This window comes from Humulus lupulus, chromosome X (genome assembly GCF_963169125.1).
Source record: "Humulus lupulus chromosome X, drHumLupu1.1, whole genome shotgun sequence".
NCBI classification, from domain to species: Eukaryota; Viridiplantae; Streptophyta; class Magnoliopsida; order Rosales; family Cannabaceae; genus Humulus; species Humulus lupulus.
Genome location: NC_084802.1, coordinates 249933454 through 249948740, shown reverse-complemented (window position 1 = coordinate 249948740; position 15287 = coordinate 249933454). Strand labels below are relative to the sequence as shown.

The window sequence follows — 15287 nt, the reverse complement described above, 5'->3', positions numbered from 1 at the left end:
TTAAGAGAACCATTATTTAATTTGTGTAAAAAAGGTATAGATTCCATATCCATATATTATGCCCCCAACCATTTACATCAACGACTTCCCAAAACAATAGTTTTCGTTGATATCATTTTGACAAACCATAACGAGTGAAACAAAGAACTCATATGACATAGTAGGAGTTCATAATAACTTCAGGATTAGTATTAATTTGTATATGATCATCTTATTGATATGTAAAAGTAATACTTATGAAGTAAACAATAATATTAAGTATTAATAACATTTTGGGTCCCTTTCTTGTATAACCACATACAAAGAACCTCCACTAAGATGTCCTACTACATCAGATATCTGATCTAGATTACATGTATTCATAACACAAGTGAACTGTACTTATAGTATTTAATCCAAAGATTCCATATAACTTTATTTTACTACGAACTATTTAAATCCGTTCCCTACAATCTTAATCTTCTCGCATCAATACAAGATTGTAGTCACAATAACGAAATTGGGAAAATTATGATATTGATATAATAATAGTCTATCAATAGTAATAAATAATCAATATATGCTAAAAATTCACTTCAAATATTTATTTCATAAAATATTGTTCAACACGATGGTCTCGACTTTGTAAAAGTTGTTTTCGTTTACCTCGACCTCACGCTCCACCACTAGTCTGAAGTTGGGGATGCGGGTATCGATGATCATTTTGTCTTGGGAAGATGAGTGTACAACAGCTTTGCCCTTTTTGTTGCTCATTTGAAATGGTTTAGTTTTCTTGGTTTCAAAATGATTGTTAAATGCGACATAGGGATGTAACCTAGGAGAAGATCATGGAAAATCTCGATATAAATTTATACAGGCAAAAATCATAACTAAATTCCATATACGTGTATCCACGCCTGCCCCTGATTAACACGCCCTAATCTTGGGAATTATTGTCATCTCGAAAGTCGCGTGTGAGAAAAGTGGTTTTGAAAGGTGATTTTAATGCAAAACCGCCCAGGAACTGTGCCCCTTATGCTACCTAGTTTCAAGTCCCGAAATCCCCAAATTTTGGCCTAAAATGCTAACCAAATAATCTTAAAACCCATAAAATACCTAGAAAGTTACCTATTTTGTGCCCTTCAATTGACCATTTTTTGTTATATAGATGGCCTTTCAACTTTAGCGTACCAAACTCAAACCGAGGGTTTTACATAACCAAAACAAGAAAGGAAAACTGGAAAAACTTCATAAACTCGTACATAAACGTGCAAAATAAGTTTAAAGTAGAGAAAAACAGATACACTTATGGATTGAATGATTGGTCGAAGTTTAGAACGAATGTGAGGATTGCAGATGAACTTCTGAGAAGAAATCGCCAAAGTGCATTGGAAAACTAGAGGGTTTCAGAGATGAGAAAAGGAAGAAAGTTTGAATGTAAAGGTGGTTAAAAATTAGGTTCTGCACTCTTATATATACGTAATTTTTTTGGGAAGAATCAATGCCACACGATCAAAGAAGTTCAAAATCTAAGGGCTAAAATTAAATGAACCAAACGCCAGCAAAAGGTTGACAAGACAATTGTCACAATACTCAAAACCTGAACAAACACATATAAATACGAGCACATTCTCCCCCAACGGAAGTAGAGAAGCTCCTTATGTGCATGTTAGAAGTTACGTCATACATAAGCATGGGCTTCGGGGGAAAATGTTGTACCCTAAAAATACGAGCTCAATTATCTTGTTCGAGGTACAGCTGGCGAGCAATAAATGAAGGTTACTAGACTCTGAAGATGTCTTATTAACTCTAGACAAAATAGCTCGAGGTTAGTCACCGATTTTGGCTATTTAGAGATCCTCCAGATCGCCTCAAATGTGGGTGATAGAGACAGAGTAACACACATTCCAGATCACCCTCATCAGGCTCGAGCATCACTTGAGACAGCTCTCCCTAGCTTATAACCTCCAATTCGAGGAACACATTCAGCTCACGACAGTATTGTGAAGCGTATAGACGAATCCCCGTAGAATTCGGAGAATGATAAGCACAATTAATGTTTGTAACCTTTATTTAATAAATGCCAAATATAATTGGAATTAACATATTTAAGGAATTTATGTATTTTCGAAGTTACCCATTCTTGTAAGTTACCAAATATTGTACGGTTACCAAAAATTGTCCATCAACCCCTTATAAAGATAAAGGGAATTGACAGTAAAAGGGACTAAATTTTGTATGCTAAAACTCCGTAGAAATTGTCTTAAACAATTTCTCCAAGAGTGCTAAGACAGAATAATATTAACTCGTGGACTAGGTGGAATTTGACCACTAAAACACGTAAAATTGTTTGTGTTCTTTATTTATGGTTTACAAAAGCATAATCACCTTTGTTCACATTTCTTAATCTATTGTTGACAAAAAACTGTGTCAACAAAAATCATATCTTCAACGTTTCATTGATTTGGTCCATGAAATCCACAATGTTGACATTGTCTTCGCTGAAAACTTGTTCGTCAAAAGCCTGCAAGTTGATACACGGTTCTATGAAACCCATACTACGACCCCACCATATGACCTCAATGACATACAAATTAGAGTCGAAGTAGTCTTTTGTGTCCTTGAAGCGCGAGAGTGCATGAAAAAGAAGTTAGCACTAATTTACGTTCTAACCGTCAATAACCCTCCTCTACCATCCTGTAAGGACAAGCATAAGCCAACCAATTCAAAACATGAAAAAGATCCAAAAATAGAGATGGGCCACCACGCTCTTCAAACATCAAATTCAACACCCCTCAATAAAAATTCTATGAGGAGAACAAAGATCACCTAAGCAAGCACAAAAATGCTTTTTATCACTATGAAGCAAACCTCTAACATACCTTCGATAAGCACTACCGCCCATAACGACCAATAAAAAGTAATGGGCCAGTTACCAACATTTCTTCAAGCCGTCGAAGATGAAGATTCTCCTTAACACAACCTCACTGCAGTAGACGAACTCGAATAAGTATATCTTGACGCTACAGATAAAAGAAAAACAGTACTGGTAAGTGCCCACCTACCCACAGAAGAGAAATTATTGCTCCTAAATTTTCTCAAATAGCACAGTAGCACTTTCGCTTGGTCGCCACAAGACATGCCAGGCATCAACCCTTCAGTTATGGCGCACCGTCTAGACATTTCTAAAGACTCAATAGAGATTCACTCTCTAAGTCAACTAGAAGATGTTGATTGATTGCTACTGTAGTGACCCAAGTTTGCTAATACGGCTTAGGGTCTTGAATAGCATGCCTGGAGGGCAATATGTGAATTATTGTTATAATATGTGAATTTATGCGATTAGAGATGCATGTTTAGTTGAATTAAATATGCATGTGGGCCCCGTTTGGATATTAGGGGCATGTTTATAATTTTAGCCCGATGAGGGAATAAATGTGATAATTATTATAATTGTGATATATTTGTGTAGCACGATCCGAGATACTCCCTGGGAGCTGTTAGCCAGAATGTCACAACGGGGTTGAATATCTGGCTCGGGACGAGTCGAGGGGAATTTCGGGCATTAGATGTTTTATGGGGTTATCAGGTTATGGAAATAATATTTGGAGATATATTTGAGGTTAGAATGTTTAGGAGGGAAAATTGGGGAAATTTACTATTTTGTCCTCGGGGACGTTTTTGGCACCCCGAGCTTTGAGGTAACCTTAGAAGCCTAAGTTGAATAAAACTATGTTAAGGAAAAATTCAGAACATAGGAACCGACCCACCCACTCTATCTCTCTCTTATCTTCTTCCTTGGATGCTTGGAGGTTCTTTTTGTGAAAGCTAATTGGAAACTAAGAATCAAGTTAGAACTTTGGAGGCTAGGAGCTTGGAGCTTAGGAGATCAACTCAGAGACTCAATAAAGCAAGGGTAAGCTTTTAAATTATTTGAATTGTGCTTGAATTTCTACTGGTGTGTTAAGAGTTTTACATGTTGGAGAGGTGAAGATTCATCCTTAAGTTTGATGAGGCTTTGAGTTAGAATAATTGTTAGGTTTTGTTGCTGAATCCTTGGTACAACCTCTGTGATGATTAGCTTGAGCTATTGGGTTGATTAGATTGGTTTTCGTGGCAAAAATGGAGGATTTTTCTGGGTTCGAAGAGTTGGGCAGCGACATTGTTCTTGCTGAGCCGCAGCCCTCTGAAGCAGGATGGTGGCCTGGAAGAGGGGTGGGCAGCAGCATGCCCTAGCTAGGGTCGCGGCGCGCCTGCTCTGTTTCGGAGTGGCTTTGGGGTTTGGGGGCGGGCCACAACTCTTAGTGCATTTTTGGGCATTAAGGTATGTTTAGGCTTGGGAACTCAAAGGTTAAGGCTCAGGATAGATTTTATCACCTGGATTGATAGAATTCAAGGTGCCAGAGATTAGAATTATGGCTCGAAGTTATCTAATGGATTAGAACTTGATGGATGAATATTGTTAATGCGTTGTGACAAGGGTTTCGACGAGGCTCGGATTAGGGATCTGTGCTCGGGACGGCGGTGCTTGGAAAGCTCGGGACACAGTTAAGAAAACTATTGTACCCATAGAGCTTGTGTGCAGGGCACGGCTCGATATGATTGTGTTGTAGGGCGTAGCCCTTTGATTGAGTTTATTCATGTTAAGTATTTGCTTTATTATGCTATGTGTGCACATATGTGAATGAATGGCAAGGGCCGGGAACGACGAAGGCCGGGAGTGGCGAGGAGCCGAGAACGGCGTTAAGCACATGGAGTGCAAGACCGAGTGCGGTAAGGGGCCGGGAACAGCATCTAGCACGCGGAGTGGGAGTTTCCAGGGTGAGACCCTAAAAGGTACCTGGGATATCCTTACGGTGTGGACCGCAAACCCAGGGCCTGGTAAAGCGCCTGGGACGGCATGGCTGTATGTGTATAACCTATTGATGGCTTGTTTATATGCTGAGTGTTGATATGCATGTGTTATTTGCTTGTGAGGGTTTTCTTGCTGAGCTTCGGCTCGCGGGTAGTCTGTGGTGCAAGTAAGGGCAAGGGAAAAGTCGACCAACCATGAGTACGAAGAGCGTGAAGCGACGTGTACATGTTTGGCCTGCTTGGCGGCCACGGCCAGGGGTATCTTAGGAGATGTTTGTACTAAACCTAGATTTTGTCATTTAGCCGACTCTATTTATATTTATGTGTTGTAAATATTTCTAAACAGTATTTTGGGATCCCAGATGTTAAATGCTTCATGTTTTTCAGTTATTGGAAATATTTTCAAAGTTTATGACTCTGTTTGTGGTTTAATTACACTTTTGTCTTAAAACCTTAATTAGCGAGTTAAAAGCATGTTTTAAACTCACTTAGTAACGACTCTAAGGAAGTAGGGCATTACAACTTGGTATCAGAGTGAGCCAAGCTTTATGGTTTCTGGAGATTGACCAAACAGGTACGCTCACTGTCAGTGACAAGCTTGACTCAGGGTTGGTTGGTATTATTGACTAATATTCCTGAATATGTGCTTGAATGCCCTGTCTGCCTGCTTATTTCGTATAGAGCATGATGAATGAGTTAACATATCCATGATGCCAGGGCATGGCCCGTTGTGTGTTATATGCTATCTGTATGTTATGTGGATTGTTGTTTGTGGTTGGCTAATTTGATTGGGAAGTGGTTTTGGATGTTGTTATCATGCTTGATGAGTGACGTCGTTGATTTCAGGCATATTTGTTGAGATGCCTTGACAATCATCTAGACTCTGCGGCAGTAGGTCCGAGGATGACAACCAGGGTCAGGACCCTCCACCTGCCCCACAGAATTGGCAACAGATGTTTTCCAAAATGGAAGCAAGGTTGCAACGAACAGAGGAGGAACTTCGACAGTTGAGGCAGTAGGCTCCTCCACAGGTCACTGGGTTGCCAATTCAGCAGATTATGGCACCATTGCCAGTTCAACCTGTTGTGGAGAACATGTGGGAACCTTTATATGAGAGGTTCAGGAAGCAGCATCCTTCAAGCTTTGAGGGTGGACCAGACCCACTGCTGGATGAACATGATCTCCTCTATTCTAGATTTTATGAGGGTTGAGGCGAATGAGAGGGTAGCTTATGCTAGATACATGTTCAGAGAGGATGCCCGCATCTGGTGGGATGTGGTAGTTCAAAGAAGGAATGTGACCGTTTTGACTTGGGAAGAGTTCAGAAACATATTCAACGAGAAGTATTTATAGTGTTGCAGTCCGAGCTACGAAGGTTGACGAGTTTATCAACTTGACTCAGAATCGGTTGACCGTGACTGAGTATGCTTTGAGATTTGACTGATTGGCAAAGTTTGCGCCAGATTTAGTGCCGAATGATGTGGCAAGGAGAGACAGATTTGTACGGGGTTGAACGTTATGATCACCCGTGATGTAAAGATCACCTTAGATCCAGAGACTACTACCTATGCTCAGGTTGTGGATAAGGCCCTTATAGCTGAGGGGGCCGAGGACCAGATTTGGAAAGAGAGCGCCGTTCTACGCGATGCCACTACAAGAAAAAACAGTATTCATAACACTTAAAAAGTGCTATCTGGGACTATTGATAGCACTTCTGAAAATGCTAACGTAGCCCCTGTTATTAAAAGTCCAGTCTTTTCTATAACATTTTTTTAATGTTATGTTCGGTGTTATCTTAAACTATTCAATAACACATTTTTAGGTGCTATAATATTCAAATAATAACATTTAGATAGAGTTTTTGATTATAAATTTGAAGTTTAATCTTGTATTTTTTTCATAACACTTTTCAACTGTTACATTTGATTATTTTGATAACATTTTTAGTTTGTTATATTATATAAACCATAACGATTTTTTACGCTTATAATATGCTTTTAAATCATAACATATAGTAATAAAATTTTAAATTTTATTTTGATAAGTATACTTATATGGTTTTTTTTTAATTAAAAGATTTTCATTATTGTATTTTGATAAAAAAATTCAAAATTAATCATAAAATGTAATTCTCAATAGATTGATAAACTATAAGTATTACATTAAACAATAACTAATTCAAACCATGAATGTGTCTACTTCATGAGATCTTAGTTCTAACTTAAGTTTGAAAACATAACATAATAAAGTTTTATAATCTTGAACAATTTTTACTTCAAAAATGAAAAATAGAAACATTACAAGATACACAAAAGTAAACCAAACTTGCTCCATCCTTCAATTCATCATCCTTTGTGCACTTGTCTTTGTTGTGAGTCCATTTGCTTAGCTACAACAAAATTTAAATAATTAATGCTTCAACTTAAAGTTATAGTAAACTGAAATAGTACATAAAAAAAGTTAATTACCTAATTATAACTTTATCAGGTGACCATGCAATTATATATTATAACTTTATTTTGCATCTATCTTGTGTCTAATCCTAGTGTGGTGTTTAACTTCAGTTCATTATATGCTGCATAGTATTGAGGATATCTCCCCTGAGGTCCCCCGAAGGCTTCTTGCCATGTGTCAATTAGGATTAGTATCTTTTCCCTCACATTCAAGTCTGGCTGCAGAATTTAAACAATTGCATCGGACAAGTTAGATTTACTAGGAATGCATAGGAGAGATTCACAGTGAAAGAACAAGTTAAAATGGCATAGGAGTTCAATATCTTCCCCAATTTAGTTGAAGCAACTGCTTATGAGCAAATAAAAAAAAAAGGCCAGTTAATGAGAACACAAAACAGTAGCACCACCAAATTGCATTATTTAACTTTTTTATTTCTGTTTTAGTAATTTATTTCCCTTTTGTAGAATAAATAAAAGAGATCATGTTGGACTTCACATTAATCAATATCTGAAACCAAAGTTAAAAATAATCACCTCAATTAAAGTAATTCCAAATGGCTCAATGAAGGCTGGATTTATGAAAACACCCTACCAAAACAGAGATACTCAAATCAGGTTGAAAAACATACCTCCTAGATAAAAGAAGTGATAGAATTCAGGGACACACGGCACACATATCCTACTCCAGGCACACGAACAAGCCCTAAACTAGGACCAAGTCCAATAATCCATGCCATTAAAATCTTATTATGCATCTCAATCTCGTAGCATCTCAGGGTACCATAATGCCATATATACATGATGGCGAAGAATACTGCTGATATCACGAGAGGAACCCACCCGCCTTGATTAACCTTGAGGACTACAGCGGAGAAGTGCGTGCACTCCACTGCTAATGATAAGACAGTGAAGATCAAGACAAGAATCCAATGGCAACACCACACTAGTATCATCACTAAAATCATGAGAAAGGTTGTCACCAACATGACTATTACAACAGCTGTCCCTTTTGTAAAATGCAGAATTCAAATTACTGAAGTCAGTCCCTACGTTTTTCAGGAAAATCAAAATGTTAGCATGGCTCTCACGTACAAAAACAAAATGTCAAAATTAAGATTACTACGATGTGCATGTATATACTGCTGCCCTGTCTGAATTAGATTTTCCAAAAAGTTATGTTCTAATCACTTCACTGGATACAGCTTGGGGAAGTAGATTCTAATGCAAGTCAATAAGAGATGTTGAAAAAAAAAAACAATTTGAGATGTCAGGGACAATAACTTTTATTTGGGCCCACCTAGGAACATACTGCCTTTTGAGAGAAGAGAAAAGGCTGACCCAAAAATCCATGCAAAAGTGAGAACATCAATATTTGTCAAGTGATGAGATAAAAATGGTATGATGAGGAAGAGAATCTTAAAGAAAAAGAAAATTTTAAACAAACAAATAATGACCCTTTGAATGACTCTTTACCCTGTCAATGTGGTGCAACTAATGCACAAGCACAGCATTCATGTTATGTGACCAGTCCGCCACCAAGGGAAAAAAAATAAGGCTAAGGAGAACACTAAATCTTAATGGACTTTTAGAGAATCATTTTGTTTATGCTACCACTTTTACTAAAAGGTATATACAAATGTCTCCATGATTATATGTACATATAAATCATAAGCTTACGCTACATGTGGATCTACAAATATATGCACAATACCCATTGGTATGAAATCACCATCCAAACGCTAATACTATAAATAGATTAAGACTATCAGGAGGGTATATTTTATGCTGTGATGGGAAAATGACACAAGGAATCAGTTAAACTTATATGCTGCTTTCCTAGTAGAGATATGTTGTCCCATGGATAATGGATCAACATATTTCACAATTCATCATATAAAAGACTTACCAGAGGCATTTCCAATTTGGTTTTGATTTTTGAACCCAGCTGTCACAGCAATGCAAAGAATCATAAGGATCCAATTTACATCTGGAATATAAACCTGATTCAGGAACCTTTTAGATATATGCACAACTTTTGACTCTTGGAAAACAGCCAAGAGCAAGAGCCCGCTTGATCAATGAGAAAGTTGCAGATATGGTGGCCTGACTTGCAACCACAGCAGCTGCAGTTGCAATAACAAACACTGGCCAATATATGCAATCTGCAAAACCAATAATGAAATAATCTTTATAAGCACGCTGACTAGTACAAACCTACAATACTATAAATTCTCTTCCTTCTTTTTCCTTTTTGCTTTGTTTTTTTCTTTCTAGAAACACACACACACACACACTTCCCAACACCCAACTCAATCATTTTTTTCATCAATATTAGTGGATAACATAGAATTTAATTTTTTTTGACAATGAAAAGGAAATCGATTTTATGGTTGTTGAATAAAATGTTGTTGGCAAGTAGACCGCCCATTTTTCACCTTTACCACTATTCTAGAGATTAAAGGCTGCGAGAACCAAAATTTAAATATTGAGAAACTAACTTCAATGAGCAATGACCTATGATAAGTACTCTTCGTGTTGTGACGAACACAAGAAGCAAGATTTTATTAAATGCCTCTAAAGAAAGTACGATAAGAGTCTGTACTAATATTGCATGATAAAACACGAAATTGCAGAACCTAGACTTCCTGTTCTTTAATTTTAAAAATTAAAAGTAAAATGAACCTGGAATAGAATGATAGAAGGCACCAACTATGTGATCTGAATTGTTCATAAGGTATGCTGCTTGTCCAGAGTAGGCTAAAAGAAGGCAAGGAAATACAACTACAGTAAATGCAATTTGTATAGATGAAACTGGAAAGTGGGATAGGTCAGCAAAAAGAGCTTCGGTTCCTGTATATTGTACAGAATAAACAGTCAGGATTTTTTATTTTAGTTTCATGGACCAAAATTAGGTTTGGAAAGGAGAAACACATCAACTGCAAGAAACTTTAGTTTACCTGTTAAACTAAGCATAATGCCTCCTAGAGAAGTCCAACCATCTCTCTTTCCCCTTTTAAAATACCGGTATATGTACACAAGTGAAAAAGCTTTCAAAACGCTGCTATCATACTTCCATATGTTGTATATGCCAATTCCTCCAATTAAGAGAAACCAAAGAAGCACAATTGGAGCAAAAAGCCAACCAACTTTATGGTTTGTTGAATGGATCGGATTGGGTTAGATTGCAGTGAGATATACTTAGCATTATTTTATGTTAAAGGTAGTAATGGATTTGATAAAATATTGTGTAACGACACCATATATCATATTTTTTCCTAAAGGAACAAAACTAAAAGAATAATCACAAGTTGAAATGAAATTTCATATATGCATCTAAGCATTCTACAGCAAGTTTAAGCACCTGTATGAAATTCTTCTGGCAGCGTGTCAAAGTAGTTCTTAAATCTTGAATTATTATTGTACTTCTCCTTCATGCTCCACAGCAACAGCATTGTCTCAGAGGACATTTCGTTCCTCTTTTCTAATATTTGATACTGCAAAACAAATGTCAATCACTAACGAAGTTAATATGCAGAGATGTGATAATTACAATTTGGTAGTTTGATATTGAAATCCAAGAGACCAACGAAACTAGTAACTTGACTGCAAATCCAATATATTTTAACTTTTAAAGATCTAGAGTATATAAAATAATAAAATATTGATTGAGGGAAAAGAAATAAAAATCGAAGATTGATGGTTTGATGATGGAAGTCTCAAACAGATAAAACCAGTAGCTCGGCTGCCAGAGGTATATATATATATATATTTCTTTTATTACTGAAAAATTCAACAAGTTACCACACAGGAAAGAGGGGCTAGGGGCAAGAGAGAGTGAGAGTGAGAGTGAGAGTGAGAGAGAAAACCATAATAAAGAAAGAAAGAACACAGGTGCACATTTTTCATTCAAACAAGAAATCAAGAATTACTGCCAAATAGAGATGGGGATAAAAAAAATTATCACTAGGTATGTGTAACAAATTTTCCTTGGATTCATTCACCTATATTTCATATCGAGAAACTCTTATGCTAAATTAGCCAGTCATAAAAGTTTAATACAACTTGATACATAGGATGAATGATATTTTCTCACTGCATAACTAGGAATTTCTTTATGCTTAACAATCTCTAAATACTTGAATAACTGGACTGAATTATGTTTTCCTAGTGGTTGATGTGATCACATAATACTTCTTGACAGAAGATCACCATCTTCTATTTTGAAAAACACAGGATGATTTTGTATCATACTTTGGTTTGCTACCCAAATGGACTAGTCAAAATTGCCTGTTTTTTTTTTCTATATAGAAAAACAGAGGGTAATTTTGTATCTAAGTGGTTCACTAAACATAAGGATAAACTGTGACAATTTGCCAGCTAGTTCAAAAGAACATGAGGCCTCCGATTTTTATTTTTATTTTTTGTTACATTGAAGGCTAGTCAATATATGACGGACGGGGATAGATCGTCATTTACCATCAGTTTGAGCTTTGACTAACTCATCTTTGTTTGGCATTATTATTTGTTGGATACCCCATGATTGAAAACGATTAAGTAAAAATATTAGACCAGTAGACCAGTAAAAATATCAGGTTTTAAACTTCTTTTCCACCTTTAATCTATTCCACACTCTTTTTTGATGGTTGAATGCTAAACAAAATGGCTAGGACAATAACAGCAACAAGTACAACTATGTCTGACACGGAAACAAAATAAATTTCAGAATTGGAAAAGATAGAATTGCACCAAATAATAGAAAATATTCAAACTCGGATGAATGTAGATACCATTACTTATCATGGGGTGGCCAACATTAATCCCACCAATAGCTGACAACACTGCAAAAGAACATTACAATTAAGTATCTCATAAACATTACATTTTTTTAATCGAAAAAGTATCTTCTAATTGAACCAAGAAAGTTTGACTTGTTTGAAAGGGTAGGAAGGAGATCATCAATAAGTATAGTCAAGTGAAACGCTTTGAAAGGTGGCCTATGGCATAGTGTATGTATATGGGGCAGAATGGGCATGGCTATACAAATTGTCACTCTTGTGGTCCTTGAAAAGTTGTATGGTATATATGGCAGATTTAATAGCAAAGGAGCTTTCAGGGAAAAAGTAAAAGGCAGCAAGCTGACAGCTGGTACTATGATTGGACAACAATTTTATATCAATTTCTTTTTATAAATTTTGGTCAAGAGACAAAAATATTAGAAGGAATTAAGTGAAGGTATCCTTAAACAGTTATTAAAATGGGTTTCTGCTCTCTCCTGAAGAGAATCAGAACAAAGAAATATAGACCTGAAATGGCTGGAGTCAAAATTCCATCCCCAATTACCATACAAGAGCCAATAAGGACAAGAATAAGCATTGTGTTCTTCATAAATGCATATCCCTCCAACCACCTCTTGGTTCTTGCGGCAAATGAGTGTTCACTAAATGTAGAACGACTATAAAATACCATAAAATACATAAACAACATCTAGATTATCATATTTCTTCTCTGAAACATAAATACTTAAATCCCTGTTTCTTTGTATCTTCATTTTTCAATCATGCTATTCATAAATAATCCCTGTTTCTTTGTATCTTCATTTTTCAATTTATTTTAACAAGAAATATATAAAATTTATATGCAAGCATTAGAAGATTAACTTCGGCAAATCAACTTTCCAGGTTGAGAACACTTTACCTTGACCATTATCATTTGCTCTACAAACAATTAGCACCTACTTGAGAAGCGGAATAAGAGTAAGCGAGTATATTATCAAAGATAAAGCTCCAATCAAATCTTCTGGGTCTTTAATTCCATCAGGGAAAGTGTTGTAGAAAACATACAACGGAGATGTGCCTAAATCTCCATATACCACTCCAAGGCTCTGGAATGCAAGTTGCAGAAGCATTACTGCTGAAAGCTTCTGGACAAGACAGAACAAAACCAAATCAACAAAGGAACTAAATACGTAGCATCACATGCTAAATTTCTATAAATTTTTGTTTACTCTCATGGCTAGTAGCTGGCCATTTTTAATGCATCGCACAAGCAAATTAAAGTAGAACATACAAATCAACAATAAAATTTTGAGAGAAGCGTATTTCTACATTCTTTCTATGAAGTAAGATGTGCACAAATAACGTCTAGCTCAGAAGTGAAAAATACAGAAGTATCAGTGCTAATATTTTCTAAACAAAACAAAAGCAATTCAGTAAAGGAACCATGCAACTATCATAATATGCTCAATTTCATCAAATTCATTAATCTCATTGCCCGCCATTTTCAGAATACATCCCACAGGAAATTAAAATAGGGCCTAGAGAATTGTAATCTACCCTGAGCACAAGCATACAACTATATTGCAGCAATCCCTTCTATATCGGTAATATCCATTTTGACGATTTCCCATATTGTGAGAAAAATCCAAAGCTTTTGAAGTAAACATTTTGCCAGGTATCATGAGTTTGACTTTGATAGGTATTTCAAAAGGATGAAAGACTAAGAGAAAGAGATCTCCAAGAACAAGAAACAAGTATACCTTTTCTGTGTACATGTTTTTAAGCTTTCTAGCCTCTTCGTCCATGGGTTGATCAAGCTTCTGATCTATAGTCCACACAGTACCATTTCTATCAGGACCTTGATCAGTCGTCATATTTGTAGCCATTTTACACTTGATCATTCAAACTATTCCTTAGGGTTCAACCAATTCACCTCTAAGTTTTTTTCTTCATCAATACTTCGGTTGTGCCATCAGCTTTCTACATATATTGAAAGCCATAAAACTCAACAAGTTCAAATCAATAGGGTTAAAGGAACAGCTTTGAGCTAAATGTTAACCTATAAAAAAATTATATGGAGATTTTCCTTGTTCAACATACAGACCAAGGTAAATTACAGCATAAAAGGATTGATAATGTAAATATTGGACAAAAATAATCAACCATACCTTTAGAAATTGTAAATACTCGTGATGGTCAATAAATGATAAAGACATGGAATTTACTAGCATTCAATAAGCTTGAATAAAGGTAACACCATAAATTGGCTGATCAAGCAAATAAAGAATAAATCTAAAGGAATTAAGGAATGGAAAGCATCAAGATGCCAAATATGAAAATTTCTCAGCTCCAAAATTAAAATGAAATTACTTTCACCTATAAAAAAATTCCTCACATTTTTTGAAAAGCTAAACCAAATCTTGGAACCTTTTAAGAACCCCCAAGACCTCTTGGTCCAATTTCAAAAAAACTCAACAAAAAAAAAAAACTGAAGAGCTTAAAAATGCAGTGACGCTGTAAAGAAAGGAAAGAAAAAAAATGTAACCTGAACAGTGAAATTCCCAAATGGGTTTCACCTAAAGCTATACATAACACATCAGAGCACAAAAGATCAAGAAAACACAATAAAGAAGATGGAAAAAAAATGAAAGCCCAGTAAAGAAATTGACATACCCATGAAGAAAAAAGGCGAGGAAGTGAAAACCCAGATCCTGAAAGAATGGTTCTTCGGGTTTTTCATAATTTTAGACGACATAGAAGAATAAATAGTGAAGTTTGAATAAAAGGGTTGTTGAGCGATGCTCTGCTTGGTTGTGTAGACGAAAAAAAAAAGAGAAAGAAAGAGAAGCTGAGAAGCATGAAAGAGAAGCTGAGAAGCAAAGAAAGAGACTAGGAAACCAGAAAGAAAGAGAAGCAAAGAGACGAAAGAAAGAAAGAAAGAGAGGCAAAGAAACGAAACCAGAAATTAGGGATTCAATGGAGGCTTAGGGGTTCGGAGGCTTAGGGGTTCGGAGGCTGAGACTAGTTTACTGTGTGCTTCCGTGTCTCTTATTTTCATTTGGCGCCTAGTTATATATTTCATATGGCGCCAAATGAAATTTCACATATTCGGTCGTGTGTTTTTTTAATTGCTTATTAATAGCACTTTTAAATAAGTGTTATTTTTTAATGTAATATATACTAAAAATTGTTGTAGTGTGCCAAGAGGACAGTGCCTCCTTTTGTT

At 36.1% G+C, this 15287-nt stretch overlaps 1 pseudogene; it reads right to left on the bottom strand.

Annotated features, from left to right (window-relative positions):
• Positions 1 to 7358: 7358 nt before the first annotated feature.
• LOC133806914 (potassium transporter 11-like) lies at positions 7359 to 13942 on the bottom strand (annotated as a pseudogene).
• Positions 13943 to 15287: the final 1345 nt, after the last annotated feature.